The sequence below is a fragment of the Silurus aristotelis genome, assembly GCF_946808225.1.
Source record: "Silurus aristotelis genome assembly, chromosome: 2".
Classification (NCBI taxonomy): Eukaryota; Metazoa; Chordata; class Actinopteri; order Siluriformes; family Siluridae; genus Silurus; species Silurus aristotelis.
In genome coordinates this window covers 30,466,525-30,473,312 of record NC_139575.1, presented here as the reverse complement: position 1 = coordinate 30,473,312, position 6,788 = coordinate 30,466,525, and positions in this window count along the sequence as shown.

Below are 6,788 nucleotides of genomic sequence, written 5' to 3'. Positions count from 1 at the left end.
TCTTTTTTTTTTTTTTTTTTTTTTTTTTTTTAAGCAGTTTGTTATGCTGTAGGGCTGCACGATTTGGGGAAAAGGTCATGGTGCAATTATTGTGGTCAGTATTGCGATTGCGATATAATAAATAGTATCATGAGTTGATTTGGTTATCAAGGAAATTGCACACAAATTAGTTATAATGCTGAAATGTGTATTTGTAAAACTACAGTATAAAGGTTTTTAAAATGAATATTTTTTTAACAAATGAAATAACATTTGCGTTAATGTCAAAAGAAATTCTCCAAGGTACAGCTGAATGAAATAAAAAAACAAGTGATATATACATTTTCACAAAAATAAGATATTTGAAACATTTTATCAAAACAAACAGGGAATTTGTGACGATAGGAATTTTAAACAGGGTTCCAAAAGGCTAAAAACAAACCTGTTTATGCAGGAGGAAACAGACATTTCGATAAAATAAGATAAGATAAGATAAGATAAGATAAGACAGACAGACATACTGCTTGATTGATTGATTGACTGACTGACTGACAGACATTAGACCTTATACTTTTTATTCTTTTCATATTGATTAAAAAATATATATCATGCTGACATAAGTAAGCAGACCCTTTTCTGTGACACTTAAAATTCAGATGCATCCCATTTCTCTGCATTATCTTTCATTTGCTTATGATTTGGAAAGGTGTTATAAAAGCTAACACCTAAACAGAGTAAAAAGAAATTCATGAAGTCAGTGGACAGAATTGTATAATGAAACAGGTTTTATGGCTTAAAATATATTTGCCACACCTTATTAAATAGTTTAACACAGCTAATACTCTTTTTTTTTTTTTTTGCAATGGCTGCCTGGTAAGCTGAGCAATAGCGTGAGAAAGGCATGGAGAGAAAGATGACCAAGAACATGTTGGTTACTCTGGTTGAGGACAGTGGACAGAGGTCAGTGGAAATAGTAGAAACATGCAGAATTCCAAACATCACTGTAACACTCCATCCACCAACCGGGGCCACATGGAAGCTCTCAGTGGGGCTCTGAGGAGTGCCTTCCATCTGGCCACTATGTGATTTACTCGGCTACTAGGCAGATGGCTAAGTAAGACTGTTAACACGAGGATAACTACTCATGTAAAGTTGCTAGCAAATATTATGGCAGTTCCTTGTGTTTAGAATCAGTTATTAGGACGAATTTCTATTGCTCTTTTCACTGGTGTAGATGTAACAGTAACTTAAATGTACGCAACCACTGAGTCATTTCAGTCAGTCTTCTTCTTCTTTCGGCTGCTCCCATTAGGGGTCGCCACAGCGGATCATCCGTCTCCATACCACCCTGTCCTCTACATCTGCCTCTTTCACACCAACTACCTGGATGTCTTCCCTCACCACATCCATGAACCTCCTCCTTGGCCTTCCTCTTTTCCTTTTTACTGGCGGCTCCATCCTCAGCATTTTTCTACCAATATAATTCATGTCCCTTCTCTGCACATGTCCAAACCATCTCAATCTCGCCTCCCTCACCTTGTCACCAAAACATCCTACATGTGCTGTCCCTCTAATAAACTCATTTCTAATCTTGTCCATCCTCGTCACTCCCAACGAAAACCTTACCATCTTCAGCTCTGCTACCTCCAGCTCCACTTCCTGTCTTTTACTCAATGCCACTGTCTCTAATCCATACAACATCGCAGGTCTCACCACAGTCCTATAAACTTTCCCTTTTATTCTTGCAGATACCCTACTATCACAAATCACTCCTGTCACTCTTCTCCACCCACTCCACCCTGCCTGCACTCTTTTCTTTACTTCTCTAACACACTCTCCATTACTTTGCACTGTTGACCCCAGGTACCTGAACTCCTCCACCTTCTCCACCTCTTCTCCCTGCAACCGCATCACTCCACTGCCCTCCCTCTCATTCACACACATGTACTCTGTCTTACTCCTACTGACTTTCATTCCCCTTCTCTCAAGCGCATATCTCCACCTCTCCAGGCTCTTCTCAACCTGCTCTCTACTCTCACCACAAATCACAATATCATCTGCAAACATCATAGTCCAGGGAGACTCCTGTCTGACCTCGTCCGTCAACCTGTCCATCACCACTGCAAACAGGAAAGGGCTCAGGGCCGATCCTTGATGCAGTCCAACCTTCACCCTGAACCAGTCTGTCGTACCTACTGCACACTTCACTGCCGTCACACTGTCCTCATACAATACCACAACTCCTCTCTCGGCACCCTGTCGTACGCTTTCTCTAAATCCACAAATACACAATGCAGCTCCTTCTGTCCTTCTCTATACTTCTCCATCAACATCCTCAAAGCAAATAAGGCATCTGTTGTGCTCTTCCTCGGCATGAAACCATACTGTTGCTCACAGATGGTCACCTCTTCTCTCAGCCTGGCTTCCACTACTCTTTCCCATAACTTCATGGTGTGACTGATCAACTTAATTCCCCTGTAGTTACTGCAGGTCTGCACATCTCCCTTATGCTTAAAGATCGGTACCAGCACACTCCTTCTCCATTCCTCAGGCATGCTCTCCCCTTCCAGAATCCTGTTAAACAATCTGGTTAAAAACTCCACTGCCATCTCTCCTAAACATCTCCACGCTTCTACCGGTATGTCATCTGGTCCAACCGACTTTCCATTCTTCATCCTCTTAATCGCTGCTCTCACTTCCTCCTTACTAATCCTATCTACATCCTGCTTCACCAACTCCACATCCTCCAACCTTCTCTCTCTCTGATTTTCCTCATTCATCAGCTGCTCAAAATACTCCCTCCATCTTCTCAACACACTCTCCTCATTAGTCAACACATTTCCCTCTCCATCCTTTATTGCTCTAACTTGCAGTACATCCTTCCCAGCTCGGTCCCTCTGCCTGGCCAATCGGTATAAATCCTTTTCTCCTTCCTTAGTGTCCAACCTCTTATACAGCTCCTCATGTGCCTTTTCCTTGGCTTTCGCCACATCCCTTTTTACCTGCTGCCGCATCTCCTTGTACTCCTGCCTACTTTTCTCATCTCTCTGTCGATCCCACTTCTGTTTTGCCAACCCCTAATGCTCTCCTGCACTTCCTCATTCCACCACCACGTCTCCTTGTCTTGCTTTCTATTTCCAGATGTCACACCAAGTACTTTTCTAGCTGCCTCCCTCATCACTCCTGCAGTAGTTGCCCAATCATCCGGCACCTCTTCACCACCACCAAGCCCCTGTCTGACCTCTTCCCTGAACCTCAGACTACACTCTTCCTCCTTCAGTTTCCACCATCTTATTCTTCTTTCAATCCTTACTTTCCTCCTCTTCTTCTTCGCCTCCAAAACCATCCTACAGACCACCATCCGATGCTGTCTAGCTACACTGTCCCCCGCCAACACCTTACAGTCTCCAATCTCCTTCAGGTTGCATCTCCTACACAGAACATAATCCACCTGTGTGCACCTTCCTCCACTCTTATACGTCACCCTATGATCCTCCTTCTTCTTAAAATACGTGTTCACCCCTGCCATTTCCATCCTTTTAGCAAAATCTACCACCATCTGCCCTTCCACATTCCTCTCCTTAAAACCATACCTACCCATCACCTCCTCATCACCTCTGTTCCCTTCACCTACATGCCCATTAAAGTCTGCCCCAATCACCAATCGTTCTTTCCTAGGTACACCATCTACCACTTCATCTAATTCACTCCAGAATCTTTCCTTCTCCTCCATCTCACAGCCAACTTGTGGAGCATAGGCACTGATGACATTTATCATCATCCCTTCAACCTCCACCTTCACGATCATCACCCTATCAGAAACTCTCTTCACCTCCACTACACTCTTACTGTACTCTTCCTTCAGAATCACCCCTACACCATTTCTCTTTCCATCCAAACCATGATAAAACAGTTTAAACCCACCTCCAATGTTCCTGGCCTTACTCCCTTTCCACTTGGTCTCCTGAACACACAGCATATCTACCTTTCTCCTCTCCATCATATCAGCTACCTCTCTCCCTTTACCAGTCATAGTACCAACATTTAAAGTACCAACCCGAACCTCTACTCTCCTACACTGCTCCTTTTCCTGCCGTCTCTGTAGACGTCTTCCTCCTCTCCTTCTCCTCCTTCGGCCAACAGTAGCCCAATTTCCACCGGTACCCTGTCGGCTAACGATACCTGTGGCGGTCGTTGTTAACCCGGGCCTCGACCGATCCGGTATGAAATTCTCATTTGTGATCCGCATATTTGATTTGGCACATGTTTTACGCTGGATGCCCTTCCTAACGCAAACCTCCCCATTTACCCGGGCTTGGGACCGGCACTAAGAGTGCACTGGCTTGTGCCCCCCTAATGGCTGGGTTGAGTCATTTCAGTCAGTAACCTTTGTAATTATTTACTATTAGCAGTAGGCAGATACCTCAGCTGACTTCGCTGCATAAACCATCATATAATGAGCACATACCACCATTATCCACATATTCCCTTCTCATCAAAATGGCCACCATTTTTGTTTGTTTGTTTGTCTGTTTGTTCTGTCTACATCGAAGATATTTAGTCAGGAGGGGGTTCCCTAATACTCAAACTAGGAAATCTTGCAATATAAACTGCTGTGTCACTGCTGCAAGACACAAGAATTCATGATTTCCACAGATGTATCACTTGTCAGATTTTGCCCGAAGTGTCACTTTAATTTATACACATTTATCATTGCGTACAGTGTTCTGTCGTTTTAACAACTCAAGTTTTACAAATAAAATAAGTGATGATTTCAGTTTCATTTTTACGATAGCGCCACTCAGTGTTGAAACCAGGAACTTTGTATTTTGTGTCTTTTGACAGTCCTGCTATAATATTGTGGTATAGTGACTTCATATGTTCTGCTACATTACAAAAATCACTTGGACATAAAAATTGTGTTGTTCATATATATATATATATATATATATATATATATATATATATATATATATATATATATATATATATATATATATATATTAGGGCTGTCAATCGATTAAAATATTTGATGGCATGATTGTCATGAGTTAACTTGTGATTAATCGCCACTTAATTGCACATTTTTATCTGTTCTAAATGTACATTAAATGAATACTTTTTAAGTTTTCAATACTTTATTCAGCATGGACATGGATATATAGATAAATATCTATAAATATAGATGATTTATGCAAATGTACGTTTATTATTAGTGAAACAATACAAAACATGAGCATGAAGCATGAAGACAAAATAGTCTTGTAAATGTTTTAAAGTAATTATGGTGTTTTAAATTACGTAAATCACCAGGACACCAGACGTAACATTTGCTGTGTTTCCACACGGAAGATTTTAATTGCCGGATATGTATGCATCATGGCAGATTTTGGCGCTTGATTTAGATCAGTAAAACAAATGTTTAGTGATTAAAAATGATTTGTTTGGTGGCGTTTATTTATTTATTTTATATCTAAGTAAAGAAAGGACCAAGTGAATGTGTGTTGCGTTAAAGGTTTTAATTTAGACTCTTTTATATTTATTTGTTTTGATGTCTAATTGTCAAATGAAAATGGTCATACAGAAATGCACACTGCATTAATCCCGAGTTAATAAAATTAGTGCCGCTAAAATAAATTTGCGTTTTAAAAGCCCTAATATAGATCATGGTTTGGTTGTTATGTGTGTGTATACATACATAATACATCGATACACGATACGTCTAATCTCTGTATATATTATATACAGTGCCTTGCGAAAGTATTCGGCCCCCTTGAACTTTGCGACCTTTTGCCACATTTCAGGCTTCAAACATAAAGATATAAAACTGTAATTTTTTGTGAAGAATCAACAACAAGTGAGACACAATCATGAAGTGGAACGAAATTTATTGGATATTTAAAACTTTTTTAACAAATAAAAAACTGAAAAATTGGGTGTGCAAAATTATTCAGCCCCCTTAAGTTAATACTAGTTAATAGTAGCGCCACCTTTTGCTGCGATTACAGCTGTAAGTCACTTGGGGTATGTCTCTATCAGTTTTGCACATCGAGAGACTGAAATTTTTGCCCATTCCTCCTTGCAAGACAGCTCGAGCTCAGTGAGGTTGGATGGAGAGCATTTGTGAACAGCAGTTTTCAGTTCTTTCCACAGATTCTCGATTGGATTCAGGTCTGGACTTTGACTTGGCCATTCTAACACCTGGATATGTTTATTTGTGAACCATTCCATTGTAGATTTTGCTTTATGTTTTGGATCATTGTCTTGTTGGAAGACAAATCTCCGTCCCAGTCTTAGGTCTTTTGCAGACTCCATCAGGTTTTCTTCCAGAATGGTCCTGTATTTGGCTCCATCCATCTTCCCATTAATTTTAACCATCTTCCCTGTCCCTGCTGAAGAAAAGCAGGCCCAAACCATGATGCTGCTACCACCATGTTTGACAGTGGGGATGGTGTGTTCAGGGTGATGAGCTGTGTTGCTTTTACGCCAAACATAACGTTTTGCATTGTTGCCAAAAAGTTCGATTTTGGTTTCATCTGACCAGAGCACCTTCTTCCACATGTTTGGTGTGTCTCCCAGGTGGCTTGTGGCAAACTTCAAACGACACTTTTTATGGATATCTTTAAGGAATGGCTTTCTTCTTGCCACTCGTCCATAAAGGCCAGATTTGTGCAGTATACGACTGATTGTTGTCCTATGGACAGAGTCTCCCACCTCAGCTGTAGATCTCTGCAGTTCATCCAGAGTGATCATGGGCCTCTTGGCTGCAACTCTGATCAGTCTTCTCCTTGTATGAGCTGAAAGTTTAG